Genomic DNA, 18,356 nt, shown 5'->3' on the forward strand with positions numbered 1-18,356 from the left:
AATGCTTTGGATTTGGTCCCATAGAAAAAATACTCCCTCTTGATCTCCGTACATCAACAATAGGGAACAATAGGGTAAGGATTTTCCTCTAATTTTTGGATTCATTGCCCCGTTTGGTGTAATTGTTAAAATAGATAATGGATTATAGCTTAACGGATTATAAATTATGACTTTAATCAGAAGCTGTTAATCTGTTTAGTGTAACTATTGGATAATAGATTTAAGTTGCTGAGTAGTATTTGTTAAATAATCTGTGAAGTAATTTTTTCAATTAATTTTTATTTTTATTATTCACTATTTGTCTACATTTCTCATAATAATAATAATATTCTATAGTCTATTTGGGTTTTTTTCTTTTTTTAAAAAAATAAAAAATAAAAAAAAATCTAAGAGTATAACTGTAAATTAATATGTTCATAGCAAAAACTCATAATCAGTTCTGTAAGGGATGAGCAGCTTTTTAGAATCAGTTTTTTTGACTTAAAATAATTTGTTAGAATCAAAAGTTATTTGAAATAAATTTAACTAAATAATTTAAAATAACTTTTTAAAAATCAAAAGTTATAAACACTCCCATTGTCGCTGAAGTTTGTATTTTATTTAACGGGTATATCATTACTGTGGTGTACTTCATTACTCTAGCAAGGGTGGTATATCCATTACATAAAATTCTTCCTTTGAGTAGGGATGACAATTTTTACCCTAGGGTCCTGTTGTGGAAGTGTGGCAGGGACCGAACGGCAGACTAAGGGAGTCTGTGTTTGGTTTGTATTTTGAGATACATTTTTTAAAAAAAATTTGGGGAGAGAGGTTAAAAATGTTTTTGGTTTATTTGACTGTATATTTTGAAAATAGTTTTGGAGTTTGAGAGTTTGAAAGTTTGGGATGATTTGATATTTTGTTATAATTGAGTAGATATATGTGAGAGAGAAAGTAATTGATTGATGTGTAAAAGAAAAAAATTTAAATTTTTTTTTTTTTATAATTTGTATCAAATAAAATTTTAATTTTTAAAAAAAAATTATATCTTGAAATACAAATTAAACCAGCAATGTTTTTCAGCTAAATGGGTAGGAATTCATAACCCCCTTATCCACCAACAGAGCCACTTTGGAAGGATTAGGGCCTTTTCAAAGGTTTCAGTACAACTTGGTGACGTTCTATGGGGGGCTGGTGTAGACAACTCATAACACTGTCCTCTAGCTACTACTTCAGTTCTTCTTGCTGCTGCATATACCGTTTGGCTTTGTGGTCCTTTTTGTTTTTGCACTCTCTATAATCTAACCAAAAAAAAAAAAAAAAACTGAACTAACTAGACAAAATTGCTGATGACTTCCTAAGAAATTGCGAAAGATTACGGTTGCGTTTGGTAAAGTTCTAGAATTATGATTTGAGAATATAGTTATATTTTAAATTTGTGAATTTTAGAATTATGATTTGAGTGTAGAAGATTTGTTTGGTTATGAATTTTAAAAAGAGTTTGAATTGAGTGATGTGACATATAATATTGAAAAATGGATGTTTTGAAAAGTGTTTTGAAAAGTAGGTGTGAAATTAATTTTCTAAAACTGTAACCAAACAACACACTCAAACTAATACTGTGTTTGATTGGGGAATTTGAAGAGGGATTTGAAAAGAGAAATTGGAAAGATAGGTGAAATGTGAATGAAATATGCCTATATTTCATCTAGTTTTACACAATTTTTTTCTCTATCTCTCTTTCTAAATTTTTCCCGTATCTCCCAATCAAACACAACGTAAGGAATAGAATTAAATTTTAAAAATTTTACCAAACAGAGCCTACGTTTCTACACAGCCACTAGCACAGGGTATTTTAAGAGTGTGTGGACATTGGTTTGAGGGCAATAATTAATGAAATAATTCCTCGCGAGTTGGAAAATTTTTAATATACTGTCAAGTAGGAATGGCAACGGGGCGGGGCCGGGGATCACCCTCCCCGTCCCCGATCCCCGATGGTAGAAACTCCCCCGTCCCCGGCCCCGATCCCCGACGGGGAACCCACTACCGCCCCCTAACAGGGATTGGGTTTTCCCGACCCCGAAAATCCCCGACCAACACAAAAAAAAAAAAAAAAGCTTCAGAAAATGAATTCATCAACAACAACGACAACATCAACAGATCTAACAGATCAAAAAATATTTTTATCATTTTCATCACCAACAAATCTTCATCAACATTTTCATCTTCATCTCCACCATTTTCCAGATCTGAAGAATAAAAGCAAAAAAAAGAGAGAGAGAAGGAATTCCGTGAGAGAGAGAGAGAGAGAGAGAGAGAGAGAGAGATGGAGATACCTTCCGTGAGAGGGAGATGAGTCGGCGGTGAGGGAGCTCTGTGGTTGTGTTAGAGAGTGAGACTGAGTGAGAGAGAAGAGAGAGAAAGGGGCCAGATGCCAGACCAAATGATGCTGTGTGTTATTTGTTGTGCCTGCCAACTCACACACCATACATATACATTCTGTGTTATGTTTGCACCAAACACACATATAGATATAATAATATAATAACATATATATAATAATATAATAATCTATGTTACATGGACTCGGGTATGGGTGTCGGGTGCGGGTATGTATCTAGAGGTCGGACTCATCAAATCATAAATTTAAGGATACGCGGACTCGGCAAAAAAATGTCATATTTTTATATTTTTAATCTAATATGTGAGATAAAATGGTATTATATTTAACTTATAGTGTCAAAATGACATTTATAGCAATTATACAACAATATGTACATATAATAATAGTGTTATATACAATTATATAAGAAGTATCCGTTGAAAAGTATCCGACACATATCTCATACCCTTGTCCGAGTGTCGGGTGTCCGACACGGGTATTTGATTTATTTTGAAGAGTCCATGTAACATAGATAATAATAAACACACAACACACGTATATATATATATATATATATAAACGGACAACACACGTACATATATACATATAAGAACAAATTCGGGGGGCGGAACGGGGCGGGGCCGGGGCCGGGCCGGGGTTGGAAACTGTATCCCCGTCCCCGGCCCTTACATCATCGGGGATTTATTTTTAAATACCATTTCCGGCCCGTTGGGGGTATTTTTCGAAGAAAAACCGCTCAATTCGGGATTAGGGGGTCGGGTCCCCGTCAGGCCGGGTTCAAATTGCCATCCCTACTGTCAAGTTACAAGGCCTCAAAACTGACAGATTGATTTGGTTATTGTGATAGTTTTGAAACAACGGATTGGTTGAGTTAGGGTTTATTTATTTTAATTTATGAGTAAATTATATTGATTTTTATTAAAATTTGTAACAAATATAGTAAATTTTATAACTTTGATATAATAATACTTATTTTTATTTTAGTAATGTTAAATGAACCAAAATTAATCTACCTTGTTTGGGATAAATTAAAAAAGTCAAAAAATTAAAAAGTTACTAAAAAGGTTTAAAAGTCTATACTATTCAAGAGTAATTTATAGGGAAGCCATTAGGACAAAATTATTATTTTATTTTTTGAATTTAACTACTCAAAAAGTCAAAGTCAAAAGGGTAAATTATTATTTTGATTTTACTATAATATTTTATTACACATCTTTTCATAAATTGTTAAAAAATTATCTTAAACATATATCTTTTTTTTTCCCTCTATTTTTGTAACCAAAAAGCAAAAAAGTGTACTTATAAAGCACATACTAAACAACTATTAGATAGTGCAAAAAATAGAAAAATAAGTAATAACATATAGTTTTGTGTAAAAGAGATAATATATTATTTTTTTCATTCATATAACTAACAAATTATTGATGAAAAGAGAGTTAAAGTGTTATATGAATTAAAATATCAATAGAGCTCAATGTAATTATTTTAAAACTGTAAAACTTTATTTTTTTTTAAAATCTTATGAGAGGTTGGTGTAATTTATCCTAAATTTATATATTACTATTAACGCGGATTATTTAGTTGGATTGAAGATAATTTGCATTGATTTAGGTCTTTGGATCTTGAATCTTGAATTTATGGAGGCATTTGTTAAAGGGAAAAGAAAAATGAGAAAGTGACAAAAAAATTTAACTTATATTTTCCTTCCCCTTTCCATTTTCTTGAAAATCCTTACTCAAATATATGATCTAAATACAATGGTAACTTGTCCAACCCAAATGATGGATCGAGGCTAAATGGATTTTTTCCCCAACAATTCCAAGAACCCAAAAAAAAGAAATCAGAAAACTACGTAGGATTTACCATCAAATGCTAAAATTCATTGATGATGTGACTCCACGGTAACAATTTCAAATATATACCCCATAAATTTGAAATATAAAATCATTTTTTAATTTATTTTAAAGTACTTGATCCATAAATTCAATTTTGAATTTTTTTTATTTAAAGAATCATACTTTAAAATATTTTATCCATAAGAACAAACTCCTCCAAAAATAACCAAATTACCATGTATCTATCTTGTTTCCCAAACTCTAACAAACAATTCTCTCACTCTCTCTCTATAATCTCTCTCTCTCTCTCTCTCTCTCTCTCTCTCACTTTCTCTCTCCCACCTCCACCTCCACCTCCACCTCCACAATTGGCGATTCGCCTCCATCGCCAACAATCTCCCTCCTCCGCCTCTACCACCACCACCTGTAGCCTCACCATTGCCCTCTCGTCGCGGCTGAAGGAGTGATGCTGTCACGCCTCTTAGCTTTCAAATCCTTTCACCGCCTCTCATCTCCGCCGTCACGCCATCAATGAGTGCCATGAGTCATTATCATTATCTTCAAAGCTCAAAAACACAAATCCATTTCATCAAATTTGATACAAACGTGAACGAATTTATGTACATACTAGTCCATTTGTGTGTTGGAAGATTGCCATTTGTGTGTTGGTAATAATGAACAAAAGCAAAAGTGCCTTCTATTTTGTGTATATTGGTTGAAATATGGTTATAATGAACTTATATTCTCAATTCAATAGAGGGGCGGAAGACTGACAGTGATGATATCTAGTGAGAGCTTTGTTAAAATTTATATATATATATATATATATATCCATGGACTAGAGATTTTGAAACTTTGTGATGTATATATATAGTATATATAGAGAGAGTATTCGGTGAGAACTTTGTGATGTATATATACTATTGTTAGCTGCATATTTTGTATAGGCTAATCACAGCTTAATACGTGGCAAGATGAGGGCAACATGGGGAGTTAATTCAAGTCTTCAATCAAAATCAGACACGTGGCAGTTAGTATTGGTAATCATAGATCTGCATAATACTGGATCACCGAAAAAATACAAGATGATGTGGCCTAACGGTTACTCACAAAGTTTAAATTCAAAATCAGGAGGGAAGCCTAACTGCAAGAGTGGCGTAGTGAGACTGACTGTGAGAGAGCATGTTCAACAATCGTGGGAGGAAATTTCGACGGTTGAAAGCCCACTTCGACGGTTATCATTGGAAAGTATAAATAGCAGAGAAGGCCCTAGAATGAAAGATCCAGACTTAGATCAAAAAACTAGTTTATTTACTTCGTTTTCCTTCCAGTTTTTACAGTTCTTTACATTTCTACACTTCAATTCATGTATTGCACTTCATTCCTAAGAGTAGTTTCAAATAGCTTGTTACTGTAAACCTCTATGAGGTTGGGTCAGATCATTGTAAGTTTTTTTTTTTTACTTAATGAAATTCAAAATCTGAAATTATTCTTCACTAGTTGTTATTTACTAAATTCTCCTAAACAAGCCACCAGTAAAAATCCTCTTCATTGAGGTTAAGAGAACTAAAACACACTCGTCTGATAATTGGTTGGCAATTAATATTCTGTAAGGACTGATTATTCCTTGCTGGCAGGCTTAAGATTATATTATTAACCTCCGAAAGCCAAAAAAGTTAACATATATTTTTTGCACGCCTAGTGGGACTAACTGAAATGGCTAGACATAGGAGACAAGGAGAAATTGAATGCCTACAAGAAGGTATGGAGGGAGGAGTAGAAGTACTTGATCTAGAGGATAATGTGATAACATATCCTATGGAAGCACCTATCTTATCAAAACTTATGGTCGAATAGACCAGCAATTTAGAACATGCACCACATGTTCAAAATATTAGACGAGGCCATGGAATTAAACCATCCACTGTTCCATTTACCCAGCCAATGAATCCATGGAGAGGCTTAGTAGATGCCATGGGACAGCAGTCAATAAACACAATGGAAAGATGGGCAATATCCTTTATGGATCGAATGAATTCCTATCAACCAACTAGCATAAGGCATATGGAGGAAAATTTAAATGTTCCTTAGCAAAGATTGGCTAGAGATAAACAGCCTATGCAAAGTAATGGACATACTAATGGTCACACTAGTAATCAAAATTATGAAAGACCATCATTATACCTCAGTCATGGTATGAGCCTCTTTCGAGTTAAAATATCTTATTAACTAATAGCAAAGCAATAAAAATTGGTGGATCTGGGCCAACACAAGAAAATGGCATGAGAATGTTTCCAAATCCCATGTGCGAAGCCATACTTGACACAAGGGGTTTCAATAATCCTCTGTTTGAATTCACACTCTGGGGGTTAGAAAGGTTTTTTGCGGTTGGAAGAGAAATAACGCATGTTCCTCCTATTGCAGCACCTTTCGCAGGTCCTTTCTCAGGACAGGCTCAGAGAGGTCAACCATACCCTTAACAGCAGCCGTACCACAAGGACAGTCAGTCCCAAATATACCTCCCTATGGACCAAGAGGGCCTCAAGCGCAAGGGTTTCTACTAAATCCTATATTTGTTCCTCTAGTGGTAGTCCAACAAGTGCAAAATATGGTTCCTAGGGACCAAATTACTGATATTGTCAGAGAAATGTGTGGACCTATGGTTTGGGGGGTTCAAACTCATGTGTATAGAAAATCATACCCAGAATGGGTGGATAGGGTGCATGAATACCCAAGGGTGTTTAGAATACCAGATTTTGCTCTTTTTTATGGAAATTGAGACTAGTCAACAGTAGAACACATTACTAGGTTCATAGCCCAATGTGGGGAATTTACCAATAATGATTATATGAAGTTGAGACTCTTTTCAAATTCTTTAACTGGGGCAGCTTTTGCATGGTATATTAACCTTACACCTGGCTCTATCCAAACTTGGCAGCAAATGGAGGAGGCATTTCATGCCCAATTCTTCTAAACAAATCCAGAAGTTTCCATGGCAGACTTGCCAAGGTTAAGTCAAAGGCCTGATGAGAAGACTGTTCAATTTATTGTCAGATTCAAAAAAGCACAAAACAAGTGTATGGTCATTTTACCAGAGCCTGAATTTGTGAGATTGGCTCAAAATGGTTTAGAGTTCAGGCTTCGAAAGAAGTTCGACTCAACTGAGTTTCGAGACTTAGTGGAATTAACCTATAAGGTATCTAGATATGAATCATTACTTGAGGAAGAACAAGATCGAAGTAATACATTATACAAGACTTATTATAGAGACCTTAATTACGAGATTGATGCAACAGAGATCGTAGGGAAAGAGCCTATGACTTCTGAGGCACTAATTCATAAGGATACTACAATAGACCAGCAATTTAAAAAGAAAGACCTTTATAGGAAATACTCTTTTGATTTAACAAAGGCAGATGACATTTTTGATCATTTGCTTGCAGTAAATTTCTTAAAGTTACCAAATAGAGTTAAAATCCCTTCCCCAAAAGAACTTAAACGGAAAATGTATTGTAAATGGCACAATTCTTGGTCTCATTCAACTAAAAACTATATTGTTTTTCGGGACAGGATCCAAGAACAGATTTGAAAGGGGAGTTTAAAGTTCCCAACCAAAGCAGAGAAAGCTATGGGGATTGACACTAACCCATTCCTAGAGATTGAGGAAACTACAACCAATGTTGGTGTGCCAGACTTCCAAAACCTATCCTTGAAGGAATTAGAGGACGTTAATGTGCAGATGCATGTTGCTAGCCAGATTGCTTTCAAAAAAGATATCAGAAGTTCACTAGCAAATGGATAGAGCTTTGCGGACCAAAATGAGGACTCTAGTGAGGAGGCACTGGATGATGACCCTCTAAAAGTGGCTGTCATGCAAAGGACGTGTCCCAAATGCAGGTTAAGTTACAAATGGTTGAAAGGTCTCTCAATTGATGGAAAACAGTACTACAAGGATGTGTAGAGACGCCCTAAACCAACCAGTACCTACAACAAGAGGCCATACCCAACTGGTCCCAGACAGCAGCCATTCTTGGTTGAACCACCAGCCGCTAAAGTACATCTCCCAAGGGTAAGAGACCTCTATATGAGTTCAGACCGCCCAACTACTGCAGGATGGAAGGCAATTATCCTGAGAGGAGGCCTGAAGTGGGCTCAAGTTATGGAATTAGAGCTAAAGATTGGCCTCCAAGATCAGCCTCAAACAAGATGGAAGGTAACCACCCTGACAAAAGGCCTGAATTAGGCTCAAGACAGGGGATCAGGGCCAAGCAGTGGCCTCCATAGGTAGCTTCGAAGCTGGCTTCGAAGGTAGAAAGAGCTAGTTCAGCAACTGAACTAGTAAGTTCATGGGTACCTGGGGTTCCAGATTGGTTTGTCATGCAGAACAAGCCTAAGGAAATGCCTGCCTAGAGAAGTGTCTTTGGAGACCAGGCTAGAATGATTAAACCTCCCTTGGTGGCTCCAAATAATTGGGTATTACTAAAGCACCCAAAAACAAATGAACCAAATATGGTTCCAGTAATCTCCAGGTCTCAAAGGAGGAAGATCAAGTGAAGGTACACTCAGTACCAAAAGGATATGAAAGAAAGTGGAGAAAGTTCTTCATTGGCCCAGTCAAAACGCCATACAGAGGGAAAAGAAAGTCCAAAATTGGGTTCTAGTCCAAAATTGGCTCATTAGAACAAAAGAAGTGTTAGCAAAGAGCAGTTGGCTAAAGTTCACACCGAACTAAAAGCCAGGGAAAGATCCAGCTTCGCAGGTCTTGAAAAGGCCTTGATGGAAAGTGATAATGAGATAGAAGGAGAAGTTGAACTAGGCCAAAGGAAAAAAATGGCTGAGGATGAGATGTTTGAAGCCTTCATGGCTAAACAAACATTTTTGGTCAAAAAACCAGCAGGAGTAGACCATTTGAAGGAAGTCACTAGTACTGGAGTACTGGAGTACTAGAGTGCAGCATACAAGATGCTTCTGAAATAACTGAACAAGTTAGCCTAGAAAGGAAACAAGTGCAGTCAACAGTTCAGTTTGGCTCATTTCCTCAAATATCAGTAAATATGGTGTATATATTGCCACAGGAGTTTCAAGCTGAAGATGGAAGCCAAGAAGGTTAGGAAATTGACCCTATTCCAGTTTCTAGTGAAGATTCACAGGTTAGCATGGTTCAAGATGCGTCTAAAGTGACCACACCAATGAAAACTGAAGATGAGAGTGAGAAAGTGAGTATTAATCTCTCATATCCCTTTGAGTATCCTACAACCATGACACAACACGTTAAGCCCTTGTATATCAAGGTTTTTTTCGATGGGATACAAATGAACAGGGTATTGGTGGATAATGGGGCAGCAGTGAATCTGCTTCCGAAGTCCTCTTTGAAGAAACTGGGAAAAAGAAACCCCAGATTAATTCCAGCCAGCACAACCATTGTTGGCTTCGCTGGGGATAAGCAGATGACTCAAGGTATTTTGCCCATCAACCTAAGTGTGGGAACCTGAACGAGGGTATGCATCAATTTTAGAAACCTAAACTTAGCAACTCCAAAAGATGAGTACCTCATGCCCATAGTAGACTTATTGATGGACAGTTCAGTAGGGCACAAGATTTTGTCTATGATGGACGGACATTCTGGTTACAACCAAATTTGCATTGCAGAGGAGGATATCTATAAGACAGCATTCAGATATCCTGGGAACATTGGCACCTTCGAATGAGTTAAAATGTCATTCGATTTGAAGAATGCTGGGGCCACATATCATAGAGCAATGAACACTATCTTTCATGATCTCATTGGAGGATATTTAGAATGTTACATTGATGACATTGTAGTAAAATCTCAGTCCATGGAGGAACACTTGGTTCACGTGGAAGCAGCTTTCAAAAGAATGAGAAAGTTCAAGTTGAAGCTTAATCCTCTCAAATGTGCTTTTGGTGTATCAGCTGAAAACTTCTTGGGCCATGTAGTACACAAGAAGGGAATACAGATTGATCAGAATAAAGCCAAAGCCATCATTGAGGCCAAGCCTCCATCAATTGAAAGATAAAGAGGAGTTTGTGTGGACAGCAGGGCATCAAACTACTTTCGAAGGAATTAAAGCCTACTTGGCTAAGCCTCCAGTGCTGATGCCACCAAAGAGTGACAAGCCTTTGAAGTTATATATTGCTGCAGTAGAGGATTCATTGGGAGCTTTCCTAACCTAGGACAATGAAGAAGGCAAGGAGCAAACAGTTTATTACCGTAGTAGGTTTTTAAATTCTTGTGAATGTAACTATTTAGCTGTAGAAATGTTGTGCCTTGCATTGTACTTTGCCTAATGTTGTCTTGATAATTGCAACCACAGACTTGGTTAAGTATATGTTATCTAGACCAATGTTGAGAGGAATAATTGGCAAATGGATATTAGCCTTGTTAGAGTTTCATCTAGAATATGTCCCCCAAAAGACAGTTAAATAACAAGTTTTGGTTAACTTTTTGGCAGATTATCTATGTCAAACGGAAAGCCAGGAGATAATAGATCTTGGTATGATCAATGTTGAGCCATGGCAGATGTGGTTCGACGGGTCAAAGGCCAATGGCCTGATTGGAATTGGTGTTGTAATTAAGTCACCACAGGAGGTAGAAACCACACACGGTTTCAGAGTGGATGAAATTACTTGTTCTAATAATCAAGCTGAATATGAAGCTTTAATAATGGGACTGGAAATGCTTATTGGATTACAAGCTCATGCAGTTGATATATTTGGATATTCTCAATTGGTGGTCAACCAAGTGAAAGGAATTTTTAAATGTCAAAGTGCAAGCATGTTGTCATACTATGTTGTTGCATTACATTTGTTTTCTTAGTTTTAGATAGCAAATGTGACTTATATCCTAAGGTTCATGAATAACAAAGCCAATGATATAGCTCAGAAGGCTTCAAATTTCAGAAGAAGAGATGACACTCAAATGAACATAAGTCAAGCAACATATCAAAAATTAATACCGCCTTTAGCTAAAAGGAATATGGTGTTAGAAGTCAATCATAATGACTTACAAGATCAAGATTGGAGTCATCCAATAATGTAGTACCTAACTAGCCCATTCTCGAAAGCCAGCAGAAAGATCAAATTACAATCTATGCGATACATAGTGTATAGTAATGCTCTTTACAAAAGGGAAGCAGATGGATTATTATTGGAATGTTTAGGGCCGAAGGAAGCATTGACAGCCATGGCTAAAGTTCATGAAGACATTTGTGGTGCTCATCAGCCTGGTGTGAAGATGAGATGGTTCTTCGAAGGCACTCCTACTATTGGCCAACCATTCTTAAAGATTGTATAGAGTATACTAGAGGTTGCCAGGCATGCCAAAAATATGGCATGATAAAACATGTACCAATAACTGATTTACATGCAGTTGTGAAGCCTTGTCCATTTAGAGGTTGGGCTATGGATATGATAGGAAAAATACATCCACCCTCTTCAAAGCACCATTGTTTCATCCTAGTAGTTACATATTACTTCACTAAGTGGGTTGAAGCTAAACCATATAAAGCTGTGGATCAAACTGAGGTTATTGGATTTATTAAAGATCTGATCCACAGTTTGGCATCCCACAGACCATAACTATAGATAATGGGACTGTATTTGATGGAAATATGGTAAAGTCTTTCACAGCAGAATTTGAAATTAGTCTTGTTAATTCCACCCCTTACTATGCACAAGCAAATGGTCAAGCAGAATAATCCAACAAGTCCTTAAAAAAAGGAATACAAAGAGTTGTGGAAGACAATATTAAGGATTGACATAATTTGTTGTTGGATGTATTATGGGCTTATAGGACTTCTCCAAGATCAAGTACATGAGTAACTCCTTATGCTTTAGTATATGGATATAATGCAGTGTTGCTTGTAGAAATTAACATTAAGTCTTTGAGAGTGAAATGCCAGGACCAGTTAACTTCTGAGGAATACCATTAAAGCATGTTTTTGGAATTAAAGAGTATAGATGAAGCTCAAATTCTTGCATTAAATAATATTCTGTTCTAAAAGAGAAAGGCAGCCAAGAGCTACAATAAGAAGGTTAAGCACATTAGTTTTGATGAATGTGATTTAATAGACAATACTTCCAATAGGAACTAAAAGTCATAAGTTTGGCAAATGTTCACCTAATTGGGAAGGTCCATATCAAATTCATAGAGTCTTGCCTGGGGGAGCATACCAATTGAGAAATTCTAATGGATATGTGCATCCTAAGAAAATTAATGGCAGGTACTTGAAACCTTATTATCTAACTGTGTGAGTAACACAAGGAGTGTAACAAATGCTAAACAAGAGAAGTATAAAGACACTCAAATAATGAATAAAGATTTCATTTCATATAGAGTTGAGTACATGCAGCCATAAATTGGCCCAAAAATCAGTACAATGTTTCAGTTGTTCCCTTACGATTGATTCTCTACTCCTAAGGGATGGGAACAACTGAATGGCAGTAGCCATGTCCTGCCTTCGATCAGCCAACCCTTGATTGGTGATTTATAACTTTGTGGTAGTTCGATCCAAAGTTAGATTAACTGCTAACAACTCTTTTTCTAATTGAGCATTCTTCTCCAAGAGCTGGGTTTCGAAATTGAGAAGCAGAGGAATGTTGTCCTTTCAATTCAGACACCTCAGCATGTATATGGGAAACAAATTCCCTGTCTTTTAATAGCTTCTCTTCTGCAGCCTTGGCAATTTGGAAGATGTTGACATAAAAATCTATGGTAGCTGCTGCCTAGGACAAGTGACTTGAAATAGCCATGTTGGATTGCTTAATGACTTTACAGCATTGGAGGAAACCATTCTTGATGATAGGTCTTTGTAAGGCTTTGAATGAGATCCTTGAGAATAATGTCAGCAATTCCAAATAGGTGCCCAAGTCCAGTGGAGGCAAGGAAGCCTTATTGATGGTTGAAGAGCTCTCAAAAATTTCCAAGAGAGAGTCAGCCAGAACTAATGGCTCAGCTTCATTATTGGTTGCTGGAATGGTAGGAGATATGTCAAAAAGGCTAGCCAGCCTACCTTCAAAAATGTCTATCTCTTCCACTGATATTACAGGTGCAGAAAGGTCTCTAGTGGAAAGAAGAGATGGCTACATAGGGATAAGAGAGGAAGATGAAGTGTCCCTAGCAGTGTCTATAGTCCTGGCCACCAGTAAGTCAAGAGAAGAAGGACTGGAGCTGGATAGTGATGGTGGACAAAGAATTGGTGAGCTACCAGTATCTTCTCTGCGAGTATTAGCTATCACTGAAGATGAAGTGATAATTGGGATCTCCTCAAGTGGGGAAGGAACAGCCAGGATTGTAGGGAAAGTAAATTGGGCTGAGGTAAAGGTTAGATGAGAAAGATATGGAGTTAAGCCAAAGGATAAAGATATAGGAATGCTTTGCCTCAAAAAAGGTATGAAAAGTGTAGAACCAGGAAGTAGAAGTATTGCCTGGATGGGCTCTACACTTAAAGGCACTTTAGTGTCAATTTTCTTCCTTTTTTTCGAGGTCACTTCTAATGGTCTTTCAACCTCAGAAGAGACTGAAGAAACCCTTATCAAAGGAGGAGGTAGAATGACTGTTGCTGCAAAATAAGAAATATGAAGCATTGTTAAGTTTCATTACTGAAAACTTGGGAAAGGAAATTACTAGAGACACAAAAGGAAATTACCAATTTTAGAAGTGGTAACAATGGTTGGAGAACTGCGAATGACATAATGTTCAGCAGTTTGTTGCCTCATTGCAGCTTCTCTTGAAGTGCATCAGCAGCAGTAGCTTCATCCCTTAGTACTTGTTGCTGCCTCCTCTTCCCAGACCTCTGAAATACAATGATTTATTTGGAGTGCTCCTCTTCCACTGCTTTGGCAGCTGCTTTATGAGTAGAGTCTCCAATAAGGTCAGAGGGAGAAACTGTCATTTTCTTCCTTCTTTTCAATGGTATCTCTTTCTGTTTTTCTGTTTTTGCCTCTTCCAATTGAGTTTTAGGTATCTCCTCCTCAGAATCAAGCAAAAGTCTTCTTTTCCTCTATTGTTGTTGCTTGCCTTTGAGGACATACAAAGCCTGACCTTTCTGAGGAGATTCTACTTGTGAAGCTCTTGTATTAAAAAAGAAAGTCATAAGTAGATGAACAAGGCCTTATAAACATCATATAGAGAAGAGAAGGGAAAAATGAAAATGCATGCCTCTCTTCGAAGCAGCCTTGGTGACTCTAGGAGAAAGATGAGAGGCAGCAAGAGTAATCTCTGTGACAGCAAGAATAAGAGCTGGGATAGTAAGGGTAGTAGAGACTGTAATAGTGGTCCCAATCTTTTGGGGTTTGGCTTGAGTGGGCACATCTAGTCCCACTAGCAGATCTTTGGGAGGTATTGCCAGGAGCACCTCCATATTGGTTGTCCACCAATTTTGAAATCTTTTCAAAGCTGTGCCATGTGGGGTAAATAGGTGAATTGAAACTCACTCAACTCTTGTAACAATTTGAATGTTGCTTCTTTCAATTTGTTTTTGGGTACCTTCAGCTCTCTGACTGTGAGATTGGTATTGGAGAGGCTACAAAGAGGGACAGGGATTCCTTGAGTAAGCCCAAATTTCCTGGCAAATTGGGAAGGACAGTAAACTTCAGATATACATTTGTAAGCTCGAAGATTCAAAGTACCAATGAATAACTCCCTTGGCAACAAGATAGAGGCCCACATATTCTTGTGTAATGAATTGGAGCACTCTCTATCAGCCAAAAATGCCCTGAGCCAAGTTGGTCCTGTATTAGTTTCGAAGGGGCAAAAGAAGAAAGGAGGTGGAGAAATTGGAAGTTGATGAAAGAAAGTAAAATAATAGGCAAAACTGGAGGGATATAAAGAAATCCTGGCAAATTTCTCTCCATAAGTATTGGGTTCTTGCACCAAAAATCTCTAGCACTTGGAACGCAGACCAGTGAAATATGCGAAGAGCCAGCGTTGTAATACCTATAGAGAGCCTCCTTGGTTAACATCTAGAGGTTTTTCGTAAAATTAGGAGAAGACTCTATAAACATGGCCTAAAACATAAGGAGCCAAGGCTATCCTCTTCTTCGAGGCAAAAACCTTGGCAAGTGGGGCAAACTCAGGCATAATCCACTGAGATGAAGTACAAAAGAGAAATTTGTGTAACCAGTACAGAATAAAGAAAAAGAACTCTCGATCATCTACAAAACCTACTTCTTGCTCTCAGATTTTACAAAATCACTGAAGGAAGAGTTCAAGGATGGGATGGTGAAGTTGATCGGAAGGTCTGGGTAACTAGGTGAAAAGGGAACACCAAGTGGTGAGAGCCCTAAGAGATGACAAATATCAAGAACGGTGGGGGCCATCATACCACACCAAAATTGAAAAAAATTAAAAGCCAAATTCCGGAAACAAAGGGTTGCAAGAATCAAAAAAGGATCCTCAGGGATAATGAACCTGGAAAGGCAAAGGGCATCAAGGATACAAAGCTCTTGTAGATCCAATTCTTTGGCCGGCACAACCCTGTCATACTACTCATTCCATTCAACCCTCAATGTAAGCCAGCAGCAGTGGGGACGGTTTATCCTCCAGTTTCCCCAATCAAAACCCCCTTCGTAGAGCAGGTAGTGATCCTCTAGACGAGGATACAAATTACGAAGTTAAGCTAGGGTTTCTCTGAAGATAGGTCCCAAGATGTATTCCTGTTATTAATTATAACGAGGAATAAAGAGGCGACCATCTATGGCACTCGGTTCACCAGCTCTAAGCTTAGATATCTCTTTGTTGATACACCTCTTTAAAGCCAATGATGGGCTCACGTGCTTCACAACTGGTACTTTCAGGGAGGAAGAAGCGATTAGCTAGAGTTTTCGGAGGTTGAAGCTAAGAAAAGAGTAAAGAGGAGGAGAAAATAGTAGAAATGAAAGGGTTTGTGTTTTTTGCTAAAGAGTAAGATAAAAGCATGAAGGAAGAGGGTTTTAAACCTTTCTGCTCGAAAGATGCCCCATTTGTCTAAGTGGGTAAAAAGACCTGAGATAGATTGTTTGGCTGATGCTGGAACCCATATGAGTTTAAGACTTTCTCCTAAAATTTGTGAGGGTCCTGAAAGTGCAACGTGAAAAGTCTCTCTCAAGGTTGATTGTTTGGGCGGGAGACATATCTCAAACAATCAAATTGGTTTCAAAAACAAATACTTGGCTTCGAAAGTCAAGATTTGGCTCCAAAGTCAGATGTCAAACGATCAACTAAGGCTTCGAGAGCAGGTAATTGATTTCAAAGCACGTTTCATGCTTAAAAATACAAGAATGCTTAGGTTTTGTCTACTTGAAAGGGATTGGTGACATGCTATTAGGTTTCTTGTAAAGATAAAATCCTTCGAAGTAAACTTTGAAGTGCTCTGCAGCTAGAATTTGTTTGTTTTAGACTTCAAAGTTGCAAAACCAGTAATTGGTCAAGTAGTGAAGAAACCCAATAGGGCTCACTCTTTAAGAAGTAAGCAGTATAATTCCTAAGGGAAGTTTTCATACTTCGAAGCATGTAGACTGTTCTTCGAAGCAAAAATGTTTAAATTTGAAGCTGATTGGCTATGCAGATTATGTTAATTATGTAATTGGAATGTGAAGCTTAGGGCAAAAGTTGTCTTCCTTAAGAAAAAATTCTGTTTCCACACTTTGATAATAAGTTTGATTGAATCGAAGTTTTTGTGAACATAATAAGAAGCAAGGTCACATTAAGCATACAACCAAGCATACAATTGGAACATAAAACCAGATCATGCCAAATAAAGAAAGAAAAACCTAGCTTTATTGATATGTAAATAATTACATTAGAAAGCATTCTTGACTACAAATTCAATCTCATAAAAATAAGGAATAGAAAGAATAACAAGGTCATGAAATTTGTCCCGGCAGTGGTCAATGAATTTATGTTCCTTCTTTATTTTGTCCTCTGTCCTATCCAAGCTAGGTTGTTGTAGCTAATATGTTTTTATTTGATGGAAAAGCTATTCAGCTTTCATTTCGAACTCTATCTCCTTCAATCCATGCTCCATTTCGTTCATCTCTAGATCATCCCAGTATGCAGAATCGTTATTCTTAAAGTCGTTATATTTGTCAATAATATTCTTTGCCTCGTATTGGATTTGAATTCGTTTGGCCGAGATTTTGTCTAAAGAATTAGTGGTAGTTAAAGAAATTTGGTACCAATGGAGAAGAAGCGAGAGTTGATACAAAAAAGCCTGAAGCTCTGCTTGAGCAATGGGGTTGAGAACATGACCCCGAGTCATAATGACACAGGCCTATTGGAAGTTCTTGAGAGGAGTCTCATTTCCAAGAACATTGAAGGGCAAGTGAGAAAATGCTGCAAGCAGAAGTTGAGCTTGGTATCGCTCAAATGTAGTGGGAAAATCTAGAGGTTGGTAGGAAGGAAGAAACTTATTCTCGAAGAGAATAAGTTTCAGTTCCTCTATCTAGTGAGGATTCTGAGGAAGAGGAGGCACATGAGGGTCCATCCCAAAGGAAGAGGGGAGTTGGGGATTATTCACACATTCAAGCCAGTCAGAAGAGCAATGTTTTTCCTTCTTGGCCAAGAATGACGGATTGTATCATTGTGTTTCCTCTGAACGAGGAGTTGCTCGCACTATTTTTGTGGGCATGGAAGATGTGTACCACGCTCTAGACTCGCCTTTTTCTACACCCCGCCTTTCGGAAAGGGTTTAAAAGAAGGCCTCATAGTTCGGACTCCAGCGGTTCTGAATCTAATCTCACAAGTGCAATGTGAAAATGATAAACACCAAAGAATCCAAATCCAGCAAATCTTTTTGAAAAATCGATTTTAAATCAAATAATGCCAAAATTGGACTGTTTTGCCAGATACAGAGTCGCCACTTAAATATTTTATTTTGAAAAAATTTAGGAAATCCTAAATCGTGCTAAATGCCACGTGTCCGTCATCACCAAAGTTGCCTCGGCTCGGGAACTCGGGTACGAGAGGGAAAGGTCCTGAAATGAGCACCCCCACTCGCCCGATCGAAGATCGGCCTCTACTAATCATTTTATGATGTTTTATAAACATTACGTGTTCTTATTCCGGTTATTAGCTAACATTACTATGCGGTGCACACAAGTAAGTATAGACTAGTCGCAAGACTTGGAACAATTCAACT

At 37.4% G+C, this 18,356-nt stretch overlaps 1 long non-coding RNA gene across 1 annotated transcript; it reads right to left on the minus strand.

Annotated features, from left to right (window-relative positions):
* Window positions 1–1,869: 1,869 nt before the first annotated feature.
* LOC145798582 (uncharacterized) lies at window positions 1,870–2,493 on the minus strand. Its single transcript, XR_014339661.1, has 2 exons — window positions 2,316–2,493; window positions 1,870–2,228 (listed from the first exon to the last, which is right to left on the minus strand). It is a non-coding gene; the product is annotated as an uncharacterized LOC145798582 (long non-coding RNA).
* Window positions 2,494–18,356: the final 15,863 nt, after the last annotated feature.

This window comes from Camellia sinensis, chromosome 9 (genome assembly GCF_055761805.1).
Source record: "Camellia sinensis isolate YWXY chromosome 9, ASM5576180v1, whole genome shotgun sequence".
Lineage (NCBI taxonomy): Eukaryota > Viridiplantae > Streptophyta > Magnoliopsida > Ericales > Theaceae > Camellia > Camellia sinensis.